The sequence below is a fragment of the Canis lupus genome, chromosome 2 (assembly GCF_003254725.2).
Source record: "Canis lupus dingo isolate Sandy chromosome 2, ASM325472v2, whole genome shotgun sequence".
Taxonomy (NCBI): domain Eukaryota; kingdom Metazoa; phylum Chordata; class Mammalia; order Carnivora; family Canidae; genus Canis; species Canis lupus.
The window spans coordinates 272,744-290,765 of NC_064244.1; positions in this window are offsets into that span (position 1 = coordinate 272,744).

Below are 18,022 nucleotides of genomic sequence, written 5' to 3' on the forward strand. Positions count from 1 at the left end.
TTTATGATAGTCACAGAGAGAGAGAGAGAGAGAGAGAGGCAGAGACACAGGCAGAGGGAGAAGCAGGCTCCATGCACCGAGAGCCCGACGTGGGACTCGATCCCAGGTCTCCAGGATCGTGCCCTGGGCCAAAGGCAGGCGCCAAACCACTGCGCCACCCAGGGATCCCCATATGTTTGTTTTCTAATACAGTCTTTCAATAAGATAAATCACATCAACCAGTTTTTAAGTATTGAACCAGTCTTCCATTGTTTAATTAAGACCCACTTGGTGATTATTCATGGTAATTTTTATGTATTGCTGGATTTTGATTGCTAATATTTTGTGAAGGATTTTTGCAATTATGTTCATGTAGCCTGTAGTTTTTTTTTCTTATTTTAATATGGTTTGTCTGCTTTTAGTATAAAGTACTTGCCTCATTAGATGAATTGGAAATGTTTCTTTTTCCTCTAACTCCTAAAGAGATCGTGTATTATTGGTATTATATATATATATTTTATTTATTTATTTTTATTTTTATTTTTTAAATGCCTAGTAGAATTCACCAATAAGGTCATCTGGCTCTGGAAATACTTATATTGGAATGATTTTACCTACAGATTCATATACTCTACTAGATATAAATCTATTTAGGTGATCTTTTTTAAAAATTTTTTAGGTGATCTTTTCTTGATTTAATTTCAGCAATTTGTACTTTTCAAGATCTTCCTGGGTTTTTCAAATTAAATTGTTGTTTTTGTCAGTATAAAGTTATACAAAATATCCTCTTAATTTCTTTGTATTTTACAATAATGTTCCCTCTTTTATTTTTTTTAAATTTTTATTTAAATTTTACTTAGTTAACATACAGTGCAATATTGTTTTCTGGAGTAGAATTCAGTGATTCATCCCTTGCATAAAATACCCAATGCTCATCACAAAAAGTGCCCTCCTTAAGACCCTTCACCCATCTATCCCAACCCATCACGCACCTCCCTCCATCAACCCTCAGTCTGTTGTCTATCATTAAGAGTCCCTTATGGTTTATTTACCTCTCTTCCTTACTCCCTGCCTTCTCCTATGTTCATCTATTTTCTTTCTCAAACTCCACATATGAGTGAGATCATATATTAGTTTTTCTCTAACTTATTTCACTTAGTATAATTTACTCTAGTTCCATCCATGTCATTACAAATGACAAGATTTAATTCTTTTGGATGGCTGAGTAATATTCTGATATATATATATATATATATATATATATATATATATATATATATATCACCTCTTCTTTATGCATTCATCAGCCAATGAATATTTGGGCTCTCTCTATAGTTTTGCTATTATTGATAATGCTACTATAAACCTCTAGGTGCACATACCACTTTGAATCTGTATTTTAGTATCCTTTGGATAAATATCTAGTAGTGCAATTGCTGAATCTTAGGATAGGTCTATTTTTAACTTTCTGAGGAACCTCCCTATCTTCTCCAGAGTGGTTGCATGAGTTTGTCTTCCCACCAACAGTGTAAGAGGGTTCCCCCTTCTCCATCTCCTTGTCGATGCCTGTTGTTTCTTGTGTTGTTAATTTTAGCCATTCTGACAGGTGTGAGGTGGATCTCATCCTGATTTTTATTTCTATTTACTTGATGAGTGATGTTGAGCATCTTATGTATCTATTGGCCATTTGTATAACTTCATTGGAGAAATGTCTCTTCATGTCTTCTGCCCATTTCTTGAATGGATTTTTGTTTTTCAGGTGTTGCTTGATAAGTTTTTTTATAGAACCTAGTATGGCTAGTCTGGCTTTCTTTTAACATCAATTTGCATGATAGATCATTCTGTTTCTCCCTCCCCTCACTTTCAATCTGTAGAGGTCTTTAGGTCTAAAATGAGTCTCTTGTAGGCAGCATATCTATGAACCATTTTTTAAATCCAACTTGATACCCTGTTTTTTGATTGAAACATTTAGTCCATTTACAGAGTGATTATTGAAAGGTATGAATTGTATTATCTTTAGAGTTGGTGTTTCTGGTGATGTTCTCTGGTCCTTTTAATTTTTTAAAAGAAGTTTTATATATATATATATATATATTATATATATATTTTTATTGGAGGTCAATTTGCCAACATATAGTATAACACACCCAGTGCTCATTCCATCAAGTGCCCTCCTCAGTGCCCATGACCCAAGTCACCCCATCCTCCACTTGCCTCCCCTGCCTCTATCCCTTGTTAATTTCCCAGAGTTAGGAGTCTCTCACGTTTTATCATCCTCTCTAATTTTTCCCACTCATTTTCTCTCCTTTTCCCTGTAATCCCTTTCATCTCTGGTCTTTTTTAGTTTCTGTTGCATTAGGTCTTGTTTTTCCCACTCACAGAGTCCCCTTTAATATTTCTTGAAGGGCTAGGTGAGTGGTCATGAACTCCTTTAATTTTGGTTTGTCTGGGAAATTCTTTATTTCTCCTTTTATTCTGGATGACAGTCTTCATGGGTAAAGAATTCTTGGTTGCATATTTTCCCATTCAGCTCATCAAATATATTCTGCCACTTTCTTCTGCTCTGTCAAGTTTCTGTGAACAGATTTACTGCACATCATATCTGTCTTCCCTTTTAGGTTAAGGGTTTTATTCCCTTTACTGATATCAGAATTCGCTCTTTGGGGCACATGGGTAGCTCAGTGGTTGAGCATCTTCCTTGGCTCAGGTCATGATCCCAGGGTCCTGGGATCGAGCTCCGCATCAGACTTCCTGCATGGAACCTGCTTCTCCCTCTGCCTCTACCTCTCTCTGTGTCTCTCATGAATAAATAAATAAATAAATCTTTTTAAAAAAGAATTCTCTCTTTATCTTGTGTGTTTTGTGAATTTGACTATGATATGCCTGGTGATGTTAGGTTTTTGTTTAATTTAATAGCAGTTCTTGGTGCTTCTTGGATTTTGATGTCTGTATCCGTTCCCAGATTAAGGAGTTTTTCAGCTATAATTAGCCTGAATAAACCTGACTTTTTTCTCTCTCTTCATCTTCCAGGACTCCTGTGATATGAATATTATTTCATTTTAATAAATTGTTGAGTTCCCTAAGTCTACCTTCATCATCCATACCTTTGCTTCTCTTTTCTTTCAGCTTAATTATTTTTCATAATTTTAACTCTTATATCACTGATTAGTTCCTCTGCTTCATCCATCCTCATTTTTATTATCTCCATTTGTGTTTGCATATTGGTTATAGCATTTTTAATTTCAGCCTGACTAGACTTTACCTTTTTATTACTGCAGTAAGGGATTGTATAGTGTCTTTGCTTTTTTCAAGTCCAGCTAGTATACTTATAATTGTTGTTTTAAATTATAGTTCAGACATTTTACTTATATCTGTATTAATTAAATCCCTGGCCATTATTTCTTTCTTTTTTTTTTTCCTGGCCATTATTTCTTCCTATTCTTTAGTTATTGTCAATCCTCCCTAGTCCTGTAATTTTTGGAGGGGAAAAAAAAGAAAGAAAAAGATTTTAAAAATAAGATAACAAAATTAAAATACAAAAAATGAAAAAAGAATAAGATGAATAAAATACATATGGGAAGCTAGATCCTAGGTGTATTATGTTATGGTCTTCTATTTACCAGAAACTTCCATAGGTTGCTTTTCTGGTTTGTAGATATTTAGCCTCATTTTCCTTTTTTTTTTTCATTTTCCAAGACTTCTGATAGATTTCATGGGTATGCAGAATGATTTTATATTTATCTAGCTGTGTTCTAGTGAGGAGGCAGGCTTAGAGTCATCTCACTTCTATGCCATCTTACCTCTTACCTTCTCTCTTATTTCAGATATTGGTCATTTGTGTCTTCTCTCATTCTATTTTTCCCCAGTTACCTTGGCTAAGCTTTTATTAATTTTATTGATTTTTTTCAGAGAATCAGCTTTTTATTTCACTGATTTTGTCTTTTATCTTTTGAAAATTTAATTGATTACAATTTCAACAATTGATGACTATATTTCTGTTCTCAGTTTATTTTAATTACCTCTTCTTTTATTAGTTACTTTAAAAGGAGACTTTCCTTACTAATTGAAGACCTTTCATATTATATAAGAAAAATACATCAAACCATAAATTTCTCTCTGAACAGTGTTTTACCTGCATCACAAAATTTTACATGTATTATCAGTGTCATTCAGAATAAAATAGGTTTTTGTTTTGTTTTGTTTTGTTTTTTAAGATTGCATTGATTAATAAGAGGCGAACAGAAAGAGTAGAAACAGGCAGAGGGAGGAGCAGGCTCCCTGCAGGGAGCCTGATGCAGGACTCAATCCCGAGACCCTGGGATCATGCTATGAGCTGAAGGCAGAAGCTCAACCGCTGAGCCACTCAGGTGCCCCCAAATAAGGTTTTAAAACAACTTTCCAGGATGCTTGAGTGGCTCAGTGGCTGAGCATCTGCCTTTGGCTCAGGGCGTGATCCTGGAGTCCTGAGATTTGAGTCCTACATTGGGCTCCCTGCATGGAGTCTGCTTCTGCCTCTTCCTGTGTCTCTGCCTCTCTCTCTCTTTGTGTCTCTCATGAATAAATAAATAAAATCTTGGGGGCGGGGCAACATGGCAGAGGAGTAGGGTCCCCAAGTCACCTGCCCCCACAAACTTACCTAGATAACTTTCAAATCATCCTGAAAACCTAAAAATTAGACCTGAGATTTAAAGAGAGAACAGCTGGAACGCTACAGAGAGAAGAGTTTTCGCTTTTAACAAGGTAGGAAAGCAGAAAAAAAAAAAATCAAGTGGGGGAGGGACCCCCTCGAGGAGTCGGGCTAAGGCTCGGTGGCAAAAACTTCCCAGGACAGGAAAGCCCGGTCCCGGAGAAGCAAGAACTTTAAAAATCCACACCAGGGGATCCCTGGGTGGCTCAGAGGTTTTGCGCCTGCCTTTGGCCCAGGGCGCGATCCTGGAGTCCCGGAATCGAGTCCCGCGTCGGGCTCCCGGCATGGAGCCTGCTTCTCCCTCTGCCTGTGTCTCTGCCTCTCTCTCTCTCTCTCTCTCTCTCTCTCTATGTCTATCATAAATAAATGAAAATAAATCTTTAAAAAAATAAAAAATAAAAATCCACACCAGATTCTTCCTGAATGGAAAGGCACTTAGCAGGGAACTTGGGCAGAATCGCAGGAGGGGCAGTGGAGCCTCTAGTCTCTCAGTCACTAACAGAGGAAGTGCACCCCAGGGGAGAACCTGCTACAGACTGTGGGCCAATCTCAGTAAAGGGCTGGAGTGCCAGCCGAGGGGGACCTCGGGAGAAGCTCAGGCGGCAGCTCTGGATGGAAGGGGCTGTGCTCTGGGAGCCGGATTCCAGCAGCATAGACCCAGATCCCAGGGCGCCAGGGGACAAGCCCAGGATCCTGTGTTCCCCCTAGGACAGGCAGAGGTGGAGAGGACACAGGACAGCAAGAACTCTCCTGCTGCTGGGCACCCCGAAGCTGTGCAGATCAGCACCCACTGCCCCCAGAGCATCCAGGCCGGTGTGGACTGGGAAATTGTGGTAGATACTGTGGGAGCTGACTAGAGCTGGAGAGCTGGCCACCGCCAGTGTTGTTATTCCTCCTTGTGTCACCCTCTGCCTGGGACAGAGCAGGGCCGCCAGGGAACAGGGGCCTCATAGGATAAACAGCACCTACTGAGCCCAGCATGCGGTGGAGTGCGGGGCAACTCCCCCTGGTGCAAACACCTGAGAATCAGCACAGCAGACCCCTCCCCCAGAAGACCAGCTGAAAGAGCAAGGGAAGAGCAAGTTCTTGGCTAAGCAACTCTGGAAAGCTCCTGGGGAAGTAGAGGGATTTACAGTATATAGAACCAGAGGATATCCCTCCTTTTTTAAAATTCCTTTTTCCAGTACAACTCATTTTTATATCAGACTATAAATTTCCAATTGTTTTTCTCTTTTCCCACATTAACTACAATAATTTACCACCTATTCATTTTTAAGATTGTTCCTCTTCGACTTTCATATTTTTACAATTACAGGTCCTAGATATATTTTCCACTTCTAGATTCCCTTCAAAATACTCAACTTAATTTTGGGAGATATACAAGATATGTTTTTTTTGTTGTTGTTGTTGTTTTGTTTTGTGTTTTGTGTTTTCTCTGCCTCATTTTGTTCTACAGTGGTGGAAGTTAATACTTTCAGAAACATGACCAGTATGCACCCAGAACCAAGTGATATTCCATACTGGTTCATTTTGAGAGATTCCTCATTCAATTCTGTCCCCCTATTTTATCTCATGTATGTTTTGGTGGTCAAGGTTGGGGCCCTCTACAAACATTTCTGGTTTATATACATTTGGGACTAAGCATCTTCTAATGCAGAACTTAATATACTCAGAAACAAGAACTTAATATACTCAGAAACAAGAGGATCACCCTCTAAAATTACTCAGGTAGACTACATTCTCCCTCTACTACAACTTCTTCACCACCACCATCTCCCAGTCCCCTCCCTTTTGTTTCTTCTCCTTTTTTTCTTCCTTTATTTTATAATTTTTTTCTCTTCTTTAGGATTCCTGGTGTTTTATTTTTTACTACTTTATTTAAAAAGTTTTCCTTCACTTTGGTGGTCTTTTTGTTTTATTTCATTCTGATCTTTGTTTTCAATTTCTGGTCTCTGACCTCAGCAAAATCTAGAGTGAAATTTGCATACAGACACTCTGCACTGAGCAAAATGACTAGAAAGAAGAACTCACCACAAAAGAAAGAATGAGAAACAGTACTCTCTCCCACAGAGTTATAGAATTTGGATTACAATTCGATGTCAGAAAGCCAATCCAGAAGCACAATTAGAAAGCTACTGGTGGCTCTCGAAAAAAGCATAAAGGATTCAAGAGATTTCATGACAGCAGAATTTAGATCTACTCAGGCTGAAATAAAAATCAATTAAATGAGATGCAATCCAAACTGGGGGTCCTAATGATGAAGGTTAATGAGGTAGAAGAAAGAGTGAGTGACATAGAAGACAAGTTGATGGCAGGAAGGAAGTTGAGGAAAAAGGAAAAACAATTAAAAGACAATGAGGAAAGTTTAATGACAGGAAATAATAATGAAATAAATGACAGCCTCAGATAGAAAAATCCACATATAACTGGAGTTCCAGAGGGCACCAACAGGGATAGAGAGCCAGAAAGCATATTTGAACAAATCATAGCTGAGAACTTTCCTAATTTGGGTAGGGAAACAGGCATTCAGATACAGGATATAGAGATCCCCCCCCCAAATCAATAAAAACTGTTCAACACCTGGACCTTTAATAGTGAAACTTGCAAATTCCAAAGATAAAATCCTTAAAGCAGCAAGAGACAAGAGATCCCTAACTTATATGGGGAGAAATATTAGATGAAGAGCAGACCTATCCACAGAGACCTGGCAGGGCAGAAAGGGCTGTCAGGATATATTCTGGATCCTAAATGAAAAGAACATGCAGCCAAGAATATTCTATCCAGCAAGGCCCTCATTCAGAATAGAAGGAGAGATAAAGAGCTTCCAAGATAGGGAGAAACTGAAAGAATATGTGACCAAACCAGCTCTGCAAGACATATTAAGGGGGACTCTGTAAAAGAAAGGAACTGCAAAGAAACAATCCACAAAACAGGGACTAAATAGATATTATGATGACACTAAATTCATATCTTTCCATAGTAACTCTGAACGTGAATGGATTAAATGCTCCCACCAAAATGCACAGAGTTTCAGACTGGATCAAAAAGCAAGACCCATCTATTTGCTATCTACAGGAGACTCATTTGAAACCTAAGGACACCTCCAGCCTGAAAATGAAAAGTTGGAGAAACATTTACCATTCAAATGTTTCACAAAAGAAAGCAATGGTAGCAAACCTCATATCAGATAAATTAAAGTTTAGCCCAAAGACTGTAGTAAGAGGTGAAGTGGGAAAAATATTATACTTAAAGGATGTATCCAACAAGAGGACCTAACAGTCATGAATACTTATGCACCGAATGTGGGAGCTGCCAAGTATATCAATCAATTAATAACCAAAGTTAAGACATACTTAGATAATAGTACACTAGTCCTGGGACACTTCAACAAGGCACTTTCTGCAAATGACAGATCTTCTAAGCACAACATCTCCAAAGAAACAAGAGCTTTAAATGATACACTGGACCAGATGGATTTCACAGATATTTACAGAACTTTACATCCCAACACAACTGAAAACACATTCTTCTCAAGTGCACATGGAACTTTCTCCAGAATAGACCAGGGTCACAAATCAGGTCTTAACTGATATCAAAATATTGGTATTGTCCCTTGCATATTTTCAGAACATAATGCTTTGAAACTTGACCTCAATCACAAGAAGAAATTTGGAAGAAATTAAAACACATGGAGGTTAAAGACCATCCTGCTAACAGATTAAGGATCAACCAGGAAATTAGAGAAGAATTAAAAAGACTCATGGAAACTAATGAAAATGAAGATACAACCGTTCAAAATCTTTGGATACAGCAAAAGCAGTCCTAAGAGGAAAATACATCAAAATACAAGCCTCCCTCAAAAAATTGGAAAAAATCCAACACAAAAGCTAACCTTGCACCTAAAGGAACTGGAGAAAGAACAGAAAATAAAACCTACACCCACCAGGAGAAGAGAGTTAATGAAGACTCAAGCAGATCTCAATGAAATAGATACCAGAAGAACTGTAGAACAGATAAACCAAACCAGAAGTTGGTTCTTTGAAAGAATTAATAAGATAGATTAGCCATTAGCCATTAGCCATCCCTACGAAAAACGAAAGAGAAAAGACTCAAATTAATAAAATCATGAATGAGAAAGGAGAGATCACTACCAACACCAAGGAAATACAAATGATGTTAAAAGCATATTATGAACAGCTATATGCCAATAAATTAGACAATCTAGAAGAAATGGATGCATTTCTGAAAAACCACAAACACCCAAAAGTAGTACAGGAAGAAATAGAAACCTGAAGAGGCCAAAAATCCGGGAGAAAATTTAAGCAGTCATCAAAAACTTCCAAAGACACAAACTCCAGGGCCAGATGGCTTCCCAGGGGAATTCTATCAAATGTTTAATGAAGAAACAATACCTATTTTACTAAAGCTGTCTCCAAACATACAAAGAGATGGATAACTACCAAACTCGTTCTATGAGGCCAGCATCACCTTAATTCCAAAACCAGACAAAGACCCCACCAAAAAGGAGAATTATAGACCAATATTCCTGATGAACACAGATGCAAAAATTCTCAACAAGATACTAGCCAATAGGATCCAACTAGCCAGTAGGATACATTAAGATGATTCATCATAACCATGTGGGATTTATTCCCAGGATGCAAGGCTGGTTTAACACTTGCAAAGTAATCAACGTGATAGATCATATCAACAAGAGAAAAAACAAGAACCATATGATCCTCTCAATAGATGCAGAGAAAGCATTTCACAAAATACAGCATCCATTCCTGATCAAAAGTCTTCAGAGTATAGGGATAGAGAGAACATTCCTCAACATCTTAAAAGCCATCTATGTCAAGTCCACAGCAAATATCATTCTCAATGGGGAAACACTGGGAGCCTTTCCCCTAGATCAGGAACACCACAGGGATGTCCACTCCCACCGCTGCTATTCAACATAGTACTAGAAGTCCTAGCCTCAGCAATCAGGCAACAAAAAGAAATAAAAGGCATTCAAATTCGCAAAGAAGTCAAACTTTCCCTCTTTGCAGGTGACATGATACTGTACATAGAACACCCAAAAGACTCCACCCCACGATTTCTGGAACTCATACAGCAATTTGGCAGTGTGGCAGGATACAAAATCAATGCCCAGAAATCAGTGGCATTTCTATACACTAACAATGAGACTGAAGAAAGAGAAATCAAGGAGTCAATCCCATTTACAGTTGCACCCAAAAGCATAAGATACCTAGGAATAAACCTAACCAAAGAGGTAAAGGATCTATACCCTAAAAACTATCGAAAACTTCTGAGACAAATTGAGGAAGACACAAAGAGATGGAAAAATATTCCATGTTCATGGATTGGAAGAATTAATATCGTGAAAATGTCAATGTTACCTAGGACAATTTACATATTTAATGCGATCCCTATCAAAATACCATGGACTTTCTTCAGAGAGTTAGAACAAATTATTTTAAGCTTTGTGTGGAATCAGAAAAGACTCCAAATAGCCAGGGGAATTTTAAAAAAGAAAACCATAGCTGGGGGCATCACAATGCCAGATTTCAGGTTGAAATGACCACAAAGCTGTTGTCATCAAGACAGTGTGGTACTGGCACAAAAACAGACACATAGATCAATGGAACAGAATAGAGAATCCAGAAGTGGACCCTCAACTTTATGGTCAACTAATATTCGATAAAGGAGGAAAGACTATCCATTGGAAGAAAGACAGTCTCTTCAATAAATGGTGCTGGGAAAATTGGACATCCACATGCAGAAGAATGAAACTAGACCACTCCCTTGCACCAGACACAAAGATAAACTCAAAATGGATGAAAGATCTAAATGTGAGACAAGATTCCATCAAAATCCTAGAGGAGAACACAGGCAACACCCTTTTTGACGTCGGCCACACTAACTTCTTGAAAGATCCATCCACGAAGGCAAAAGAAACAAAAGCAAAAATGAATATTGGTACTTCATCAAGATAAAAAGCTTCTGCACAGCAAAAGAAACAGTGAACAAAACTATAAGACAACCTCCAAAATGGGAGAATATATTTGCTAATGACCTATCAGAATAAGGGCTAGTATCCAAGATTTATAAAGAACTGATTAAACTCAACAGCAAAGAAACAATCCAATCATGAAATGGGCAAAAGACATGAAGAGAAATCTCACAGAGGAAGACATAGACATGGCCAACACGCACATGAGAAAATGCTCCGCATCACTGGCCATCAGGGAAATACAAATCAAAACCACAATGAGATACCACCTCACACCAGTGAAAATGGGGAACATTAACAAGGTAGGAAACCACAAATGTTGGAGAGGATGCGGAGAAAAGGGAACCCTCTTGCACTGTTGGTGGGAATGTGAACTGGTGCAGCCACTCTGGAAAACTGTGTGGAGGTTCCTCAAAGAGTTAAAAATAGACCTGCCCTACGACCCAGCAATTGCACTGTTGGGGATTTACCCCAAAGATACAGATGTAATGAAATGCCGGGACACCTGCACCCCGATGTTTCTAGCAGCAATGTCCACAATAGCCAAACTGTGGAAGGAGCCTCGGTGTCCATTGAAAGATGAATGGATAAAGAAGATGTGGTTTATGTATACAATGGAATATTATTCAGCCATTAGAAACGACAAATACCCACCATTTGCTTTGACGTGGATGGAACTGGAGGATATTATGCTGAGTGAAATAAGTCGATTGGAGAAGGACAAACATTATATGGTCTCATTCATTTGGGGAATATAAATAATAGTTAAAGGGAATAAAAGGGAAAGGAGTAAAAATAAGTGGGAAATATCAGAAAGGGAGAGAGAACATGGAAGACTCCTCACTCTGGGAAATGAACTAGGGGTGCTGGAAGGGGAGGAGAGTGGGGGGTGGGGGTGACCTGGTGGCGGACACTGAGGTGGGCACTTGATGGGATGAGCACTGGGTGTTATTCTCTATGTTGGCAAATTGAACACCAATAAAAAAGTTATTATAAAAAAATTAAAAATATAATCTACTCTGCTAATTTCTTTATGTTAATTATTTAGACCATTTAGAGGTAATGTAATTATTGTTAAGTAAGGGCTTAAGTATTCTAGTTCATGTGATTATTTCTTAAATTTATTCTTTTTTTGAAATTTAAGGATTTGTGGTTTTTTTTTAAGAGGGAGAGAGAGCACAAGCAAGGGGATGGGCAGAGGGCCAAGCAGATTTTCCACTGACTGCTAACCTAATGTGAGACTCCAGCACAGAAGCCTGAGATCATGACCTGAGCCAAAGCCAGATACTTAACTGCCTGAGCCACCCATGCTCACCAAGGCTGTATTTTTTACAGCAATTTTAGGTTATCAGTAAAATTGAGGTAAAGGTACATATTTCCAATGGACTCTGACTCCAAACATGCATGCCCTCTTCTATTATCAACATCCTCTACCAAAAGTGGTACATTTGTTGCAAATGATGAATCTATACTGACACATCATCATCACCCTAAGTCCATAGTTTATTATGGCTTACTTTTGTTGTACATTAATGTGTTTGAGAAAATGTATAAAAACATATCCACCACTATTGTATCTTACAGAATATTTTTACTGCTCTATAAACCATCTGTGTTCCATCTTTTTTATCTTCCTCCTCTCCTCCCAAATTCCCAGTACCCCTGAATTTTCTTATTGTCTTCATAGTTTTGCCTTTTCCAGATTGTCATATAGTTGTATTCATACCATGTATAGTTCTCTGTAATAGCCCTATTTCAGTGAATAATATGCATTTAAATGTCTTCAATGTTTTTTCTGTGGTTAGATGGCTCATTTTTTCTCAGGACTGAATAATACTGTATAGTCTGGATGTACCAAAGTGTATTTATCAATTCATCTTAGTAAGAATATCTTGGTTGCTTCCAAGTTTTGGCAATTATAAACAAAGTTGCTATAAACATCCATGTGCAGGTTTTTTTTTTTTTTTTTTTTTTTTTTTTTGTGGGCATAAACTTCTTTGGATAACTACCAAGGCGAGCAATTGCTGAATCATGCAGTAAGAATATGTTTAGTTTTATAAGAAATCACCAAGCCATTTTCTAAAGTGGTATACCATTTTGCATTCCCACCAACAACATATTAGAATTCTTGTTGCTTCATATCCTCACCATCAGAGTTTTCTGGATTTTAGCTATTTAGGTAGATGTGTAGTGTTACCGCAAATTTAAATATGCATTTGCCTGATGACAAATGATGTGGAGTACCTTTTCATAGTTTACTTGCCATCTGAATATCTTTTTTGTTGAGGTGTCTATTAAGATGTTGGCTTAATTTTTAATTGAGTCATTTGTCTTCTTACTGTTGAGTTTTGATTCTTGTATAATTTGGATAAAAGCCTTCTATCACATGTAGTTTTTTTGCAAACATTTTTTCCCCAGTATGTGGCTCACCTTCTCATTTTGTCAACATTTTATTTTGCAAAGCAAAAGTTTTTTTTTTTATTTTAATGAAGTCTAGCTTATCAATTATTTCTTCCATGGATTATGCCTTTGATGTTGTATCTAATAAGTCATATCCATACCCAAGGTCATTGAGCATTTACCCTATGTTATCTTTTAGAAATTTTATAGTGCTGCATTTACACTTAGGTCTAGGGATCCATCCATCCTTGTTTTTTGTGACGAGTGTAATATCTGTGTCTAGATTGTTTTGTATATAGATGTCCAGTTGTTTCAGTAACCATTCATTGAAAAGGCTATTTTTGATCCATTGTATTGTCATTGCTACTTTATCAAGGACCAGTTTATACAAGTCTACCTTTATTCCATTGATATATTTGTGTATTCTTTTACAAATACTACACTGCCTTGATTACTGTAGCTTTATAGTGAGCATTGAAATTAAGTAATGTTAGTCTTCCCACTTTATTCTCCTTCAATATTGTGCTGGCTATTAAGGTTCTTTGTTTTGTTTCTGTTTATAAACTTTGAGATTAGTTTGTCAATATCCACAAAACAACTTGATAGTATTATGATTGCAACTCTGTTGAATTTATAGATCAACTTGGGAAGAAAGAACATCTAGACAATAGTGAGTCTTCTTATCTATAGACAAGTCATATATCTACATTAGTTTATTTCTTCTTGATTTTATTCATCAGAGTTTTGTAGTTTTCCTCATATAGATTTGTGCATACTTTGACATATACCTAAGTATTTCTATTCAAGGGTCCAGATGTAAATGATACTGTATTTTTATTTTTAAATTACCCTTGTTAATTGCTGCCACATAGGAAAGCAATTGACTTTTGTATATTATCCTTGTATCCTGGAACCTTTTTATATTTGCTTATTAGCTTTATAATTTTTTTAGTTAATTCTTTCAGATGTTATATGTAGATTATCACTTCATCTGCAAAGACAGTTTTATTTATTTCCTCCCAATTTGTACACATTTTATTTCCTTTTCTTGTCTTATTGTATTAGTAAGGAATTCCTGCATGATTTTGAAATGGAGTGGTGGGAGGGGACATCCTTGCCTTGAACTCATCTTAGCAGAAAAGCTTCAAAGTTTGTCATTTAGTATGATGTTAGCTATAATTATCCATAGATGTCTTTTATTAAGTTTAGATGGTTCCTCTTTATTTCTAGTTTATTTAAAATATTTATCATAAATGTATGTTAGATTATTTTGCTAAGGATTTTTGCTTCTATGTTTTTAAGTGATATTACCTGTAATTTTCTTTTCTTGTAAGATATTTATCTGGTATTGTTACTAAGGTAATGTTGACCTCACAGAATGAGTTAGGCAGTATTTTCAGTTCTATGTTCTGGAAGAATTGTAAAAAAATTATTATAAATTCTTTCCAAAGTATTTGGTGGAATTCACCAATTAAAAATTAATTTAGATTCCATTTCTATAATGTATATATGCCTAAACATATTATATAATTCTTCTTATGCATTTTGATATATTGTGCTCTTTAAGGACTTTTTGTCATTTACACTAAGTTACAAAATTAGTGAGCATAACATTACTTATAAGATCCTTTCATTGTCCTTTATTGTGTAGGAGATCAGTAGTCCCTGTTTCATTTCTTTCTGTATTGTGAATTTGTATCTTCTCTCTTCTTTTATTACTTAACTGGCTAGAAGTTTATTAATTGTACTGATCTCCTTCAATCACCTTTTATTTCACAGAATTTGAATATATACTTCCTGCTTACAATTTCATTGATTTTTGCTCTAATTTTTATTATTCATTTTCTTCTTACTTTGGGTTTAATTTGTTCTTCTTTTTTTTAATTTCCTATGGTGGAAGCTTACATTACTGATATATACATATATTTATGTACATCATATTATAATATGATATGTATATCATATTATGTAACATAAATATATATTTTAATTGAAATATAGTCACCACATAAATTGTGCAAATTTAAAATATGCAATGAAATAATTAGATACATGATACATTGAATAATGTTTACTACAATTAGGTAAGCTAACACAGCCTTTATCTAACTTAATTACCATTTTATTGTTATTGTTATGATAAGAACAGTAAAGCTCTATCCTTAAAGCAACTTTCAAATATACAATATAGTATTGTTAACTATAGTCATCACACTGTACATTTGATCTTTGGAACTTATTCATATTATAACTCAAAGTTTGTCCTTTTGAAAAATGTCTCCCAATTTTCCCCACTACTCAGCCTCTGGCAACCACCATCCCATTCTCCAATTCTATCAGTTCAATGTTGTTATATTTCATATATAATATATAAATGATATCCTATATACTGTTTTCCAAAATGACTATACAAATCATATTTCCACAACCAGTGCAGATTCATCCACCCTTCTCCATATCCTTGCCAACACTTCCTATCTCTTCCCTTTTTGATGATAGTTAAACAACAAATCTGAGGTGATGTCACGTTTGTGGTTTTGAACTGAAGTTCTCTAATAATTCCTGATGTTAAACTTTTTTTCCCATGTATCTGTTGACCTTTAGTATGTTGTCTTTGGAAAATTGTCTATTCAGTTCCTCTACCCATTGTTTAATCAGATTGTTTGTGGGTTTTTTTTGTTTTTTTTTTTTGCTATTGAGTTGTATAAATTCTTTATATATTTTGAATATTATCTTTTAAAGGATACACGTTTTGCAAATATTTTCTCCCATACTATAGGCAACTTTTAATTTTGTTGATTGCTCCTTGTGCTGTGCGCACCTTTTTAGTTTAATATAGTGCCACTTAGGAGGGGGAAGATGGTGGAAGAGTAGGGTCCCCAAATCACCTGTCCCCACCAAATTACCTAGATAACCTTCATATTATCCTGAAAATCTATGAATTCGGCCTGAGATTTAAAAAGAGAACAGCTGGAATGCTACAGTGAGAAGAGTTCGCACTTCTATCAAGGTAGGAAGACGGGGAAAAAGAAATAAAGAAACAAAAGGCCTCCAAGGGGGAGGGGCCCGCGAGGAGCCAGGCTGAGGCCGGGGCGAGTGTCCCCAGGACAGGAGAGCCCCGTCCCGGAGAAGCAGGAGCTGCACCAACCTTCCTGGGCGGAAAGGGGCTCGCAGGGAGTTGGAGCAGGACCCAGGAGGGCGGGGATGCCCTCGGGCTCCCGGGGACACTAACAGACACCTGCGCCCGGGGAGAGTGCGCCGAGCTCCCTAAGGGCTGCAGCGCACGGCGGGACCCGGAGCAGCTGGAGGGGCTCGGGGGTGCTCGGGGGCGGCTCCCCGGAGGTGTCTGCAGGGTGGGAGCGTGAATCCAACAGTGCAGGCCCCGGAGCACTGGGCGCCGGGACACAGCCCAGGATCCGGCCTCCCCCCGGGACAGGCAGAGGCCGGGAGGGCCCAGGACAGCGAGGACCCACCTGCCTGAGCTGAGCATATCAGCGGCCCCGCCCCGGAGCCTCCAGGCCCTGCAGACAGAGAGCTCTGGAGATACTGCAGGAGCTGCCTCCAGGGCTCCAGAGCTGGCCGCCGCCACTGCGGTTGTTCCTCCTGGGGCCTCACGGGGTGAACAACCCCCACTGAGCCCTGCAGCAGGCAGGGGGCATAGCAGCTCCCTCAAGTGCTAACACCTGAAAATCAGCACAACAGGCCCCTCCCCCAGAAGACCAGCTAGACGGACAAGTTCCAGGGGAAGTCAAGGGACTTAAAGTATACAGAATCAGAAGATACTCCCCCGTGGTTTTTTTTATTTTTTTATTTTTTTATTTCTGATTGCGTCCCCCACCCTTTTTTTTACCTTTCTTTTCCTTTCTCTTTTTCTTCTCCTTTTTCCTTTTTTTCTTCCTTTTTTCTTTTTCTCTTTTGTTCCCTTCTCTCTCTTTTTCTCCTTTTCCCAATACAACTTGTTTTTGGCCAGTCTGCACTGAGCAAAATGACTAGAAGGAAAACCTCACCTCAAAAGAAAGAATCAGAAACAGTCGTCTCTCCCACAGAGTTATAAAATCTGGATTACAATTCAATGTTAGAAAGCCAATTCAGAAGCACTATTATACAGCTACTGGTGGCTCCAGAAAAAAGCATAAAGGACTCAAGAGACTTCATGACTGCAGAATTTAGATCCAATCAGGCAGAAATTAAAAATCAATTGAATGAGATGCAATCCAAACTAGAAGTCCTAACGACAAGGGTTAACGAGGTGGAAGAACGAGTGAGTGACATAGAAGACATGTTGATGGCAAAGAGGCAAACTGTGGAAAAAAGAGACAAACAATTAAAGGACCATAAAGACAGATTAAGGGAAATAAACGACAGCCTGAGGAAGAAAAACCTACATTTAATTGGGGTTCCTGAGGGCACCGAAAGGGACAGAGGGCCGGGATATGTATTTGAACAAATCCTAGCTGAAAACTTTCCTAATCTGGGAAGGGAAACAGACATTCAGATGCAGGAAATAGAGAGATCCCCCCTAAAATCAATAAAAACTGTTCAACACCTCGACATCTAATAGTTAAGCTTGCAAATTCCAAAGATAAAGAGAAGATACTTAAAGCAGCAAGAGACAAGAAATCCCTGACTTTGATGGGGAGAAATATTAGGTTAACAGCAGACCTCTCCACAGAGACCTGGCAGGCCACAAAGGGCTGGCAGGATATATTCAGGGTCCTAAATGAGAAGAACTTGCAACCAAGAATACTTTATCCAGCAAGGCTCTCATTCAAAATGGAAGGAGAGATAAAGAGCTTTCAAGACAGGCAGGAACTGAAAGAATATGTGATCTCCAAACCAGCTCTGCAAGAAATTTTAAGGGGGACTCTTAAAATTCCCTTTTAAGAAGAAGTTCAGTGGAACAATCCACAAAAACAAGGACTGAATAGATATCATGATGA